We start from the raw sequence: 13,453 nt of genomic DNA on the forward strand, positions 1-13,453 counted from the left end.
TTACAATCTCACAAAACATTCCCTGCTTGTTTTCTTTGCCCATCACTCAGATAACTTAATATCCCAGAGCAGTTGGTGAGCCTGAAGGCTTGGGAAAGTGAGACAACAAAGGCAGTAAGAATAAGCGTTCTTCTCAATGCTTTTCTGCTGATCTTCACTTTTAAGTCAGCCTAGATCCCTCCCTTTACAAGAATACAATGGGGGTAATGTAATTAATTCAAAGGAGCTCTTTTTTTGGCAAGTGAGAGAGAAAAGGTAATATTGAAAGTGATCTGAGTCCTCCACAATGCCCCCCTAGGACTCATTGCATGTCTGTCTCTATCTGCTTTCATGCCCCCTGTTCCTATGCGACCTACCTCCTTGGATCTCCCCAAGCATCAGAGCTCCAGGAGGATGGTCCTAAGCTGGGAGCTCCAGTTGCCATGACATTTGATTTTATCACCCAACTTTGTGTTAGTGACAGTCTGTACTGGGACAATCTCACTCAATGCCTTTCCCCTCTGGCCTAAAGCCACTAAAGCAGTGTTTCCTAAGGCATGTACCTCAGAGCACTAGTCCTGTGAGATGCTCTATGAACAAAGCATTGATGGTCAAATAAATCTGAGAAACATGGAGACACTAGCCCTGCCATCTGATATTAAAGCTTCTATAGAGTCTTCCAGTAAAGAAACATCTAATTTTTAGTCATCATTTCCCAAGTATAGTCAATCAAGAAATCCTTGGTGTATGTCTGTGTAAAACTTACTAAAATCTCATGGAATGGACTTTGGGAAACTTCAAATTAAGGTTGTAGTTTTAGCCAACATCTCTTGCATGTACTCTAAGTATCAGTCTGCCTCAGTGTGAAAGAACACCAAGAAGTGGTCTTAAAAGTGGCAATGCCAGGTGTGTGATGAAATTAGTACTTCTCAGTACGAAATTTAAAGGTTTCAGCTGAAAAACAAGAATCTTGAAAACTAATTGAGTAGATACTTACACTGATGTCAGAACTATTTTTAAAATACAAATGGAAATTTGCCAGATAGTTACAATAAGGTCCTTTGGTTTTGGTAATTTCTACCAGGAACTATTCTGAATACAGAATCATGCGGTAAGACACACACTCACAGCACAGTGCACAGAATGATTCGCATCCTGACTCTTTCTTCCATTAAAAAGCTTCCTTTGAAGGCATTGATGGCTCCACTCATGGAAGATGTATAGACATGAGAAAGAAATCACAACAGAAAGTGTGAATTAACCCAACAGTCTTTCCAATTCATCTTTTCACAAAGAGCATACCCTGAACACAAAGGGAAAGTAAACCAACATTTCTCCCCTCCCACTCCCTTCTTGTCTCCTGCTTTTAGACGGCACAATCTGAGTCTATGTATGTTGATAAGGGACCTATCATCAAAACTCTTGTAACAAGGAATCTTTCTCTATTCTCTGGAAACTCAGGATAAGGACGTGTGTAAGAGTGAACACTCTTCTGTTCTCTTAATATTGGGGAAACTGAAAGGGGTAACTTCTCCCCTCAACGCCGAATGAATGAACAATGGAGGCCAACTGTTGAGTCAGGAACTTAATTACTTTCTGTTAGAAATGCCTTCTGTAGACCTACCATTTGGGCAGAGTATTCTTCAACTTTCTGTTTCCTAGCTTTTCGGGATCACTTCCTTTTCAATAGCAAAATGTCACGGTGCTTCTTGGCAAGTGTCACTTTGTACCCTCCAGCTGCCTAAGGTTTGTGTTCTTCTTTAACTTAGTACAACGATGACTTCAAATCAGGAATAAAATGTTTCCCACTCTCCTGCCTTTGATTTGTCCAATTTGCTCCCTTTAAAAATCTCATCCTTCCCCAAATTAATGACAGTAATGCCAAATGCTATCGTTCTCCACATTGGTACCAACAGGATCGAAAGAGTTACAAATATTTACAAGTCTCAGATCTTACTGATAAGCATAGACATGACTCAAATATATACAAGAATGAGGAAGGGGGGAGTCCTTCAAATGTTATCATTTATTTCAGGTTCAGAAATACAGCTTCACATTTTCACAATAGGTACACATGACCTTCAAGAATGATACAAGCTTTAGGAACTTGCTTCAAAAATTCCATTCATAGAGTCCATCCATATCTCAGCATTAAGAAAGCCTGAAAGTGCCAAGAAGACAGGGGAAAGTTCTCTGGCTCCAATTAATTAAAGAATCAACAGAGAAGGCAAGATTTTGCTTCTGTACACTGCTTCTTAATATAAAAAAGCAAAAGAGGAGTTTGATTCAGAAAAGGGAGAGAAAAGAAACATACAGGCAAGCAAAACAAAGGCTGTACATGTAAAATTAAACACAAATCAAGTAATGGTAGAATTTCTGATCGGAAGGAATCATTTTTAGCAAATTGGCAACATACAATGCAAGAGATTAGACAGAGTAATTTTATCGTAATTTAAAAAACATTACATTAAGGAATTTGAGGGTAAAAATTAAAAAGGAATGAAGCCTTGAGCTGAGCCATGTGTGAAACCCCAGACCAGAGAGGTGAAAAGTCTCACCAATATACCAGCATGAGCAGGTCTTAAGACAAACAGGAGACTCTTCCTTGAGTTTCCTCTCTCTTGCTCTCATACATACATACATTCTTACACGTATATACAAATAGCAATGCATATACTACATATGCTTCAAAATACTCTTAAAATTTCACCATACAGAGCACCACGTAATGTTAAACATACCAACTAGACAGGATGACTGAAGGTTCTAGAAGACACATTTGAGCTTTTAAGAAAGGAATGAGGGATCTAGTGAACCAATAACTGTTTCTTAGAAACCATCTAGCTTCATTCACATTAAACTCTGAGCTCACAGCTTGCAGTCCTCTTAGTGAAATGATATAAAACTCATGGCTTGAGTCTCAAATATTATCTTCTTTCATCGAGTTCCATAGTTTAGAGACCTACTATTTAAGCTTTATTCTTAATGTTAAGGAGATTCCTGTCCATTTCAAATAATTACATTGTTTGACAAATGAAAAATGTTTACCTGAAAAAGTGGATGGATGACCTGCCTCTGAGGTGTTACATAACTTCTTCCCTGCATTTTAAGCAAACTTACTCAGAAAATCCACTACTTGTGTTATACTGCTGTATCCCTCTATTTTTATTTTTTGACAGTTACTGTAGAGAAAGAAAATGACTATGTAGACAAACAGCTTTTTAAGATTCACCTCAGCAATCTAAGAATAATTTATAATTCTAATCAGAGACCTTAAAGGTAGGTTTCCAGATCTTACACTTACTATGAGCTAGCTATATTGGCAAAGATAATTTCTTCTTCGATAGCAATGCTGTGAATTTAGATGCAAATGCCTGTAGATGTTATTCTACCATGTTGTCATGGAAGTTCTGAGCCTTGTGCCTCTCAGAATGAATGTAATCTGGAGAAAATTTTGTACACCTCGTGTATGTTATGAGAAATGAACCACTTTTATCACATATTATGGCAAATACTCTAAAGCTAACTCTTGTATTAACACAGTTTAAAAAATATATTCATACCCACACATACACACATGTATAAATATTTACACCCAAACATATACATATATATACAATACACACACAATCACACACATGCTCATGGCATTTTAACAAGTGATTTTTAAAGCTACTTACCCACAGGGGCACAAAATACATGTACTTACACAAATTTACTATGTATATACTGTATACATAGGGACACATGCTTAGAAAATACGTGTGTACACAGAAAACATCAACATTTATCACATACTGGTATTAGGTCCCATTTCATATTTGAGAATTATGGCTACAGTCTATTCTAAAAAGTCATAAAATGAATCTATACGATTACTCTTTAATTCTAAGGTCAGAAGGCTTATAGTTATATCACAGGAACTTGGTTTTATTATAATGTTTTGGAATAGAGTGAGTTTTTATCTGAACAAGGAGGCAATTTGCTAACTAAACAGACCCTACTGCTCTTCTATGTTACGAAACACAGCTAAACGCAATATTCAGAGGAGTAATCTTGGTAGATGATTTCTGGAAATTCAATATATCTGTTCTAAATCAATACTATTTCAACCATCTGTCCACAATTGAGTAAATGGCTATTCCAGTTAGTCAATAAGCATGCAAGAATTAGCATGTGACAATAAAACAGATTTACCCATCAAATAAACATATACAGTTTACTTTTCCAAATCCTAAAAACACTGTACGTTTTATTATACTAGACATGATGGAGCTACATCTGTTGTGTAGACAACATCAGAGCAATCAGGATGAAGTTACACAAAAGATCTGAAGTGTGTGGGAAATACTTAGAAAGCTCATTAAGCGACATTCCCATCTTAAGGCCTGATATGAACGCTGTACTTCACACTCCGCACATCCTAGGGCTTCTGACTTCATTTACCTTGACATCTCCTTTTAGCAGGATACAAACCCTTTGGGAAATGGGATTAATACTAATCATATGACACAATACTGCAGTAAACTGAAAATATTCTCCAACATGACTGCTGAAATTCCAGGGGAGGCTGGGTTCTATTAGAAATAACTTAGAAGTAAAATAAAACAAAAATGTACACACAAGAAGAGACAATTGGGACAGTGAAACTGTGGGGTGATAATCTGAGAGCAAAAGCCAAAGGTGACGAATGCCATTGTTTATGATGCATAAAATCGGTGCAAAGAAACCTGGGAAAAAAATCCCGTTTTCTTTGACATGGTTTGTGCTGATCTAAGAACACATCAGTGGTTATCCACAACATTTTCCTTTAACCAAAGGAAATTTTTGAAATACAGCAAAACGCAAAACCACATACAGCACAAAGCCAAACCCTGAAGTATATAATCTGTTAGATGCCTATTTTAGAGAATTCAAAAGAAGGAGCAAAGGGGATCCTAAAAAAGAGGGAATTTTGTGAAAAGATACCACTTTAGACTATTCATTTTACTATGGATGTTTACTTAACTTATTTCCACTTAGCTGCAACACTATTTTAAAAATACAGTATGTATTTTGCACATCTGTTCCATTCACAAAGAGTTAATTTTTTTCCATGAGAAAAAAAAAGATATGAGAAGATTTAGGGTGGTGATTTAGGGCGGCGTTCTTATACAATCACTTGCAATTTAAAAGTTGAAATGCCCTTTTTGTAAATCTTGTATTCTCTGATTTTTGCCTAAGTGGACTACTTTTAACCCTTTAGAATAAGTTCAAAACAATGCCATTCAACTTGGCAAGGTCTCTTTTTAATAACGGTTAAAAGTTTTACTTCATACTTTATGGGCGTCTGCTTTGGGTATAAACTACACAGGAAATTAAAGTTAACATACAAATCATGTTTGCTGCTTTCAAAGGGAGGTATTTCAGTTGGTTAAACCTGATTTAGTTCTGTAGAATATGAAATGGTGTCATGGGACACAACTATGCAGTGCATACTTGGTCTGCTGTCTGGGAACAGTTAGCAGACAAAATTCCAGTTGGCTTCTGGCTGTTTCCTACATGCTAATCATCTAGTTCTAGGTAGTCCAAAAGTCAGCCTCAAGACTGAACTATTAACCCTCAGGCTAAGCTGCTCTTATAAATTTTAGAAATGTTAGAATTTGCCAATTTGCTTTAAATCTCGATGTCTTAATACTATTTTCTGGAATGACCTGGAAAGAGACTCTGAAGTTGTCCGACTGTAGGAATGTGAGCTCTGCTCTCAAACTAGGGCATCTTTTCTTTCCATTCCAGGTCCCATTCTTTAAATATGGCTATCCCATAGTAAGGCTCAGGATTTATTAAGAAAGCCTAGAACCGATTAAAAAGTTACATTAAACTGTTTAAAAGGTAGGCTAAATTTTTATATTAGAAAGTTACATATTAGCATGGAAAGGGAGACATATTTTTGCACTAACTAACTAACTAAATCAACTGGAATTAGTGTCGAAGTATAAGTAGCCATGCTTAAAATTAGATCAATATAAAAAATTAAATATTTTCCATATCAGCCTTCACTGTAACTTGTGAGGAGCTAAGTATATACGTGAATAAAGAAATTACATTTGTACAGACACTTCTAGAGATGTGATATTTTGCTTCTTCCTTGAACTCTGAAAGTAGCCCGATTTACTGACTGACTACCAAAAAACAAGCTTTAATTCACTGTTGAATATGCTTCTAGCTTGAAGCAAAACACATTGCCATGAGAAGCCCTCTAGAGCAAGCAATGCATTAACTTTTCCTTTGCAAACTACCTCATGCTTCTGGAAAAGTTTTATTTTTAAGGAATCCTAACTTTTAAAAAATCACTTCTTAGCAGTTTTATGAAATAAAGAGGAAGGAGAAAGGATCTAAATAGCTAATCATGGCGTAGGCGGAAACATGTATAATAGACAACATAATTTCCGTCAGTCAAAACAGAATGTGGAAAAATAAATATGTATCATTTAGGTCTAAGCCCACCATCTCTTATCTCTTAGGAATTATATTAAATGGGCTATCTGGTAGGTAACCTGGGAAAGTTGTCAAAGCAATTCCAAATATATGCCAGGGTAGGCCAATGGTCCACAAAGTAGCGGGCTGCTATACAATCTACTTTGGTTGATACAACATATAAAGCCTCAAAGAGTCAGCAGTTTTCAAGAGTCAAACCCCAAAAGTTTGACATATCATGAGCAATGAAGGTGAGTGATGAATGCATTAGTAAAACTGGTTACTTGCCGACTGATATCCACACATGCGACTACTCATGATTTACTGCAACGGTTACCAAATATTTTGCTTTTGCATAATTCATTAGTAATTAATTGCCATGCCAGACACTTCGTTTAGTCTAACAGGGAGGATTCTAGTGGACGGATTATAGTGGGACGAGTAGGTGATGGGGGTGGTCTCCGGCTAGAAAGAGAGAAAGAGACAGGTAAAGACACAAGTAGAATATCTAGCAGAAGGTTATCCCAAAGACATTGAGAGCCGTCACGCACATGCTCATGCACAGACAGGTCAGCAGGAGTGGCTGCCATTTGTAATAATTTAATACTGTCACCTTTCATTCACCTAGCATTTTTGTTTTTAAATGAGGTATTTTTTCATATACAAATGTTGCTAAAAACTGAAGTCGTCCCTCCCAATACTAATATAAATATTAAGTCATTGAAAAGCCATCTGAAATACATGGCATTTTTCTCGGTCAGCAGAGTATGAAGTGTACTATACGATGCCCACTCCAGGAACTAATAAGGTATTTAGGCCTCAGGGACTGATGGGGTTTGAATTTTTATTTCCCTTTGAGTAATCTTCTTCTTATTTTTTCTCCCTGTCTGGATGTTAATTATCACTTCTCATTGTCTTTAGCAGTAGCTTTCTCCAATTTATCCTGTATTTTACTTCTAATTTGCTAAGCAGTAGAAAGAAAAATTAAGGTTTTTAGAGTTCTCCACAATAAGTGTAAACAGGCTCAAGGTGAGCGCCTGAGTAAACTGCATGAGCTCTGGTTCCTATTTTGGGTCCTAAAAGTTTTATTCTTAGCAACAGTATTGCTCACTTTCTGGTTGGTAATGGTGTTTCTAATAGCTGAGGTTGCTGAATAAACTCCAGATAATGAAATATTACTATATCTGAGAATCTCAGCTTTACCAACTAATACTCTTTATTCCCTGAACCCATACATTTATTTCCTAAATGTATTAATAAGCTTTTTTGGGTGTGTACTTGACTTTATATGTCATATCTCGGAGAGTAATGTTTATAGTCAACAAAATTCAACAAATTCTGCAAACTGAAACCTTTCTTCTTGATAAAACTCTCCCATTGATTTTTTTCAGAAAGAACCTTTCTGGAATTACAGTCATGTCATGAAATTTTCTTCTGTATTGGACACACTAAATTAATCAAATCAAATATTTTTTCTCAGGAAACTCTCAGGAGTGAAGTTAGAAAAGTTAAAGAAAATGGTTATGAAATGTTAAAAAATTACAGAGCTATAAGATAAAATTAGATGGTCAAGGAAAGATCAAAGCAAAAGAGATATTGTTGATTAATGGTACAAATACTGACCACTTAAGCACAAACTCATAGATCTTAGTGGAGTTTCTTTTGCCTCCTGTACTTGAAAAATGTCCAGGAGGCTTGAGAGGAAAGGTTTCCTTGGGAAGGTGCATTTCAGTTTAACCTCTTCTACTAAGTCTCATTATTACTAAGCAGGCGCTCAGTTTTTGAAAGTGTAATTAGAGATACTTTATAGGCACAGTTATGAAACTAAACCAATCCCTACCAGCTCTTTAATTTGAGTAAACAAGTAAGTCCTTTTCCTGCAGAAAGGCTACCTGCTACCATGACCACCTGAAATGTTTCAGTAATTTCCTGCTGGGAAAAATCCTCCTATAATTTCCTTTTCACTTATGACCATGCAAAAACAGCTGCGCTTTCACTAGCATACTGCTCATTTTCATTTGAAATGGCCATATTTGTTTAACTTATGTCCTGGATTTGAACCTACATCATTTTCTCCTTTGATGTGAAGTTTCCAGAGGCCAGAGGTCATGTCCACTTGAGCTGTTTCATAGAGTGTTTAGCAGGGTGTTGCCTTCAATTATGTTCTCAATGTTCTTTTGTTTATCTGCTGGAACCTGCTATTCCTCCCGCAAGGCTAACCTTGGTGAAGTCTTCTCTGACCTACCTTTCCCTATCTTGATGCTTCTGTAGAATCTCAACATATTTCTAGAATTAGGTTTATATGCTTATTGCAACTGATTAGAAATGGGCTGTGTCTCACTTATCTTCATTTTCTTGTGGTGTCTAGCTCAGGGCTTGTCATTCAGCCACTGAATGTTTGACAAAATGAATAAATGAAAGTTACTCCTAGAAGTAAGAAACAACTTATGAATACTTGTGATAACCATTGATCTTTACATTATATTAAGGGTTTTTTTTTTGTTTTAGTAAATCATTGCTCTTGCAAAAAAAAAAAAGCTACAATGGCATGTAGGATTTAGACTCTTGGAAACTCTACCTACAGGGTATTTGACTGCTCAGTTGTTCAGCAGATGTTTGGAATAAATAGTAAATCATAGGCTCTTCCTCAGGGAGTTTGACAATTAGTCACATAACCTATAGAAATATATTCTTAGGATTTAAGCAGTTACAGGAGGGGCAAGAGAGTTGGCCAGAATTTGAACTTGAAAAAGGGAAACTCTACCAGAGGCTTAATAATGGGATGGACTTAATTAGGGGATTTTATTTGAAAAAAGTGGATCTTAAATGACAATCGCAGTGAGGGGCAGAGTACAGTGTGGCATGGTGGGTTGGAAATTGTTTCATGCATGTGTGATAGGTTTGACCAAGGGTTGTAGCCAAGACAGAAAGGAATGCAAACTGAGTTCTCTTCTAATCCTTTTGTTCTTGGCTTAAATGTCATTCCTCAGCACTTCCTGACCATCCTATAGTTTCCAACCACCACTCCTCATGGCTTCATAGTTTTATGTATTTCATAGCACTTAACTCTGTTTGCCATTATGTATTTATTTACTAGATTATTGCCTGTGTCCTCCAGTAGATTGCAAATTTCTTGAGTGCAGAGACGACATATTCTGTATTTATTATGTATATTCATCATTGTATAATGTGGTTAGAAGGCAGTGAATAAATATTTATTAAGGGCTTCCCTGGTGGCGCAGTGATTGAGGGTCCGCCTGCCGATGCAGGGGATGCGGGTTCGTGCCCCGGTCTGGGGGCATCCCGCATGCCGCGGAGCGGCTGGGCCCGTGGGCCATGGCTGCTGAGCCTGCGCGTCTGGAGCCTGTGCTCCACAACGGGAGGCCCGCGTGCCGCAAAAAAATAAAATAAAAATATTTATTAAATAGTAGACAAACAAATGAATGACTGAAAAGTACCTACACAAGGATGTTTAGCCAGGTTAGAGTACAGACCAGGTCAAGGTGAGCGGGTCCAATGAGGCCAGAAATGCAATCTTTTGAGGCATTTGTCAGAGGTTTATATTTGAGGCAGCAAGTTTACACAGAAGTCAAAAGATGTGGATTCTAGCTCCAATTGCCAGTATGTATAATCATTAATCACTAAACTTCTCTAAGCCTCAGTTTTCTCATCTATGACACAGGAGACTCAGACTAGGTGATCTATAACATGCTTTCCACTTATGCATTGCATGTGTTATTTATTGAGCATGTACTATGTGGACTGTATTATGCTGCATGATTTTTAAAAACTCAAAACCTATTATTCATAGTGGAAGATGAATGGGATAAGAGAAGTATGCAAGTGGTTTTACCATAGCATCCCATTTATGTGGAAAAAATGAGGCAAAATTTTGTAAGTCAGACTCTGAGAATATATTCTCAGAGACTGAAAATACAATAATGTGGTCAAAGCAGGGGCAAATATGATTTTAACTGTGACACATAAAATGTGAAAGTCATAAGAGAATGAAGGTCTATTATGAGGTTAAAGAAACTAGAAATTAAGTGATGAGGTGGAATGGAGGAGTTCAATGATGGAGACAGAGAATAGAAAGATTGAAATACTCTGATGGAACAGCAACTTCTCATTAATCTCCACCCCAATCTTTGGACCATGCTGATGGGACACAACAAGGTCAACGGTAATGGGCAATTGCACATAGAAGGCAAGGCAGGAGACCAGAAAAGTGTAACTTTCTGCTATGTGCCAGGTCTTTTGTTTGTCTTGTTTACCACTGTATCCCAGAACTCGGCATTGCCTTTGGCTCATAATATTTTTTTCAAATAAATAAATCAGGAGAACCTATCCATTATGAGCACTTTTTTAAAAAAAATAAATTTATTTATTTTTTGTTTTATTTATTTTTGGCTGTGTTGGGTCCTCGTTGCTGCGCGCGGTCTCTCCCTAGCTTCTGCGAGCAGGGGCCACTCCCCACTGCGGTGCGCGAGTCTCTCACCGCGGCGGCCCCCCCCTGCTACGGAGCTCAGGCTCCAGGCGCGCAGGCCTCAGCAGCCGTGTCACACAGGCCCAGCAGCTGTGGCTCGCGGGCCCCAGAGCGCAGGCTCAGCAGTTCTGGCGCACTGGCGCAGCTGCTTCGCAGCACGTGGGATCTTCCCGGACCAGGGCCGGAACCCACGTCCCCTGCCTTTGCAGGCGGACTCCCAACCACTGCGCCACTAGGGAAGCCCCCCATTATGAGCACTTTAACGGAGTCCCTAAGGCATTGACTAGGCACTGCACACCTGTGTGGTGAATTAAAAAGAAAGATAAAATTTCCATCATGTTCTCTTAAAATAATTATAACATCTTTAAAATATGCTTGGTTTCAGGTTAAAGTAACCCATATATGTACTGAGTAATTAAAAATCCTAGAGTGTGTCAACCCTTGACTGATGGTAATTACAACAGCTTGCTTAGGTAACTACAATAGCATAACTGGCCATTATTTCAGGGAATAAAAAACAACCCTAAAAAGTGTGTTCAAATGCTTCACTGTCTCGGTCTTAGAATGTTTAAGTAAAGATTACAGTGTTTTGGTGTTTTGTTGTGTTTTTTTTAATGTGTCAGTGTCATAGATTATGAAAGCTTATGATTACTAACTTCTTCACTATTTATATATAAATAATTTTACTTATAAAAAAAAGTCTGTCAACCCTACTGGAAGAAATGAGCATCATCTTATTTCTAAAACAATAATCCCCCAATAATCTCTATAGAAAGCAATTCAAGAGAAGCATTAAGTTGTTCAGTGTGAATTTTCTTAATAAGTAATGCTAAGATGTTTGCCAACTTCAACACCAGAAAAACATTTAAGGTTTACTGTTAAGGTTCATTTCATTGGTCTAGGTCCTAACCATTCAGAGTTTCCAAAGACATTCACCTCATAAGACAGTTTATTTTGGGCCAAGCAGAGTTATTTGTTTTGTACCAAATTTTCCTCTGTTACTTTGTGCAGTGATGGGCTTCATTAAGTTACCCATTACATTGCAATGGAGCATCTTGCATCACTTAGTGTTTATTGAAACACTGTTGTGTGTGGGCGGCTCATGGTTACGATAGAAAAGCTATGTTTCTGCTTCCAAATCAAAGGGAAAGATGTAATACTTGACGTTGCATTTGTAGCTGTAGGGATGGACCGTTTGCAGTATTTTGGACAATGACAAATTTTGTAAGAAAGTCAAACGGTCACTTGGGGTGGGACGCATGGTGGGGGAGCAACTGGCTACACTGATAAGAGAGAAGAATGGTCAGCTGTCTTATTGTTTTGTTCGATTCTCTTCTAAGAATGGAAGAACTAAATTCTCATCTGCTCTTCTTTGGGTTAACTGGTTCTCGGTATTCATGACGGGAGACTGTCTTAACAGGGGTGCATCAGAATGGGGGTGAGGATGGAAGCTACCTTTCTTCTAGCTCCCTGCTTCCTGGTAATCAGCATAACACTGATTACTGAAATGGCTTGGTCTTTCTGCCCCTGCCCTTATTCCTCTTCAAGATGGGAAGTGGGATTTATCTATCTGGCAAGTATGTGAGCCAGCCTGGGTCTATGTAGCTCAGGCTCTGTCCTTTCCTGTGCTTAAAACAAGATATCATGACTCCCAGGCCAGGATTCTTTCTATTGGGCAGTTATGTTGGCATGTTCTAAGGCTATGGTCCTCAAACTGGACAGTGCATCAGAATTCCCCAGAGGACTTGTTAAAACACAGGTTTCTAGGTCCCACACAGAATTTTTAAAGGGGTGAGATATTTCTAGCAAGTTCCCAGATTATGCTGATGCTGCTGGTCCTGGGATTGTGCTTTGAAAACTGTTCTAAGACATAATAAATGATTTTGTCCTTGCTTCATTAGCAATTCATTTCACTTGCCAGGTAAAGTAAAAGCAAAAAGAGAAAGTGCTGGAAAAAAATCTTAAGAAAGATGAAGAAATGGTTGTAGAAATACTTTGATACCTTTGGAAATTAGACTCAAGCATGGGTCAGTTTTAGGTTTATTTTATAAAGACAAAGATATTATGCTATGGTAGTTTTCTTGTTAGTCATCACCAGAAGAATAACTACTTGTTTAGGGAAGCTTGTATTTGCTCATGAAAATGGCAGTAGGTATAGAAACTAAGCACATCTAACCATGCATTCCAAACTCTCATCTTTGGAGAGGGTATGATTGAAATCCAACCTAGTTAGCTAGGTGGACCCAAATTTAAAAAAAAAAAAAAAAAAAAGAAAACCCTCAAAAAAATATTCAAAGATTGATACTTCTAGGGGAATGCTATCTGCCTAAGAGGATAGTTATTTGCATAAAAAAAGGATATGCAATAGGCTTCATTTATACTGTAAGTTCTACTTATTAGATATAGGTGAAGCTTTAAGATATAACTGTCTCAAAATTTAATTTACAGATAATTGCATTTAGGATCATGAGAGAGTTATACATCTCAGGTTACTAGGAGCCATGAGAATCTAATACCAACTTGCACATCTTT

The 13,453-nt window shown here is 37.6% G+C and overlaps 1 protein-coding gene across 8 annotated transcripts in view; it reads right to left on the reverse strand.

Annotated features, from left to right (window-relative positions):
• Positions 1–13,453, reverse strand: part of DNM3 (dynamin 3) — a 570,492-nt gene that overhangs the window by 2,652 nt on the left and 554,387 nt on the right. The window lies entirely within an intron of this gene.

Source organism: Tursiops truncatus, chromosome 1 (assembly GCF_011762595.2).
Source record: "Tursiops truncatus isolate mTurTru1 chromosome 1, mTurTru1.mat.Y, whole genome shotgun sequence".
In the NCBI taxonomy this organism is placed as follows: domain Eukaryota; kingdom Metazoa; phylum Chordata; class Mammalia; order Artiodactyla; family Delphinidae; genus Tursiops; species Tursiops truncatus.